Below are 1201 nucleotides of genomic sequence, written 5' to 3' on the forward strand. Positions count from 1 at the left end.
TTACTAAGCACATTCAATAATATTCCAGTGTATGTATATAGTACATTTTCTTAATCCACTAATCTGTTCATGGCCATTTAGGTTATTTTTTTCTTGGCTATTGTGAATAATGTTATAATAAACATGGGATTGTTAATGTTACTTTAAAATCCCAATTTTAATTATTTTGAATGTATGCCCAGAAGAGAAATTGATACAGTATTAGTCAAACTCATAGAAACAGGAAGTAGAATAGTGGTTGCCAGTATGCAGGGAAGGAGAAAATGTGAGTTCCATTTTGTTGAATATAAGTTTCAGTTATATAAGATAAACAAATTCTAGAAACCAACTGCACAATATTGTGATTTGATATAGTCTGAATATTTGTTTCCACCTAAATCTCATGTTAAATTATAAATCCCCAATGCTGGAGGTGGGACCTGGTGGGAGGTGTTTGGATCATGGGGACGAGTCCCTCATGGCTTGGTACTTTCTTTGTGACAGTGAGTGAGTTTTCACAAGATATGGTCAGTTTAAAGTGTTGCACTTTCCCTTCCACTCTCTCTCTCTCTTGCTCCTGCTCTGACCAAGTGATGTGCCTGCTCCCACTACCTTCTGCCATGATTGAAACTCCTTGAGGCTTTACCAGAAGCTAAGCAGTTGCCAGCACCATGCTTTCTGTAAAGTTTGCAGAACCATGGGCCAATTAAACCTCTTTTCTTTATAAATTACCCAGTCTCAGGTATTTCTTTATAGCAAGGCAAGAATGGGATAACACAAGAAATTGGTACAGAGGAGTGGGGTAGTACTATAAAGATACCTGAAAGTGTAGAAGTAGCTTTGGAACTGGGTAATGGGCATAGAATGGAAGAGTTTGGAGGGCTCAAAAGAAGACAAGAAGTTGAGATTTAGTTTAGAACTTCTTAGAGACTGGTAAAATGGTTGTAACCCAAATGCTGATGTGTGATATAGACAGTGAAGTCCAAATTGAGAAGGTCTCAAATGGAAATGAGGAACATACTGGGAACCGAAGCAAAGGTCACTTTTGATATGCCTTAGCAAAGAACTTGGCTGCCTTCTGTTCATGCCCTAGGGATCTGCGGAAGTTAAAATTTTGAAATGATAATTTAGGGTATCTGATGAAGGAAATTTCTAAGCAGACAAGCATTCAAGATGTGGCCTGGCTGCTTCTAATGACCTAACTCAGATGTGGGCACAAAGG

This window comes from Nomascus leucogenys, chromosome 12, assembly GCF_006542625.1.
Source record: "Nomascus leucogenys isolate Asia chromosome 12, Asia_NLE_v1, whole genome shotgun sequence".
Classification (NCBI taxonomy): domain Eukaryota; kingdom Metazoa; phylum Chordata; class Mammalia; order Primates; family Hylobatidae; genus Nomascus; species Nomascus leucogenys.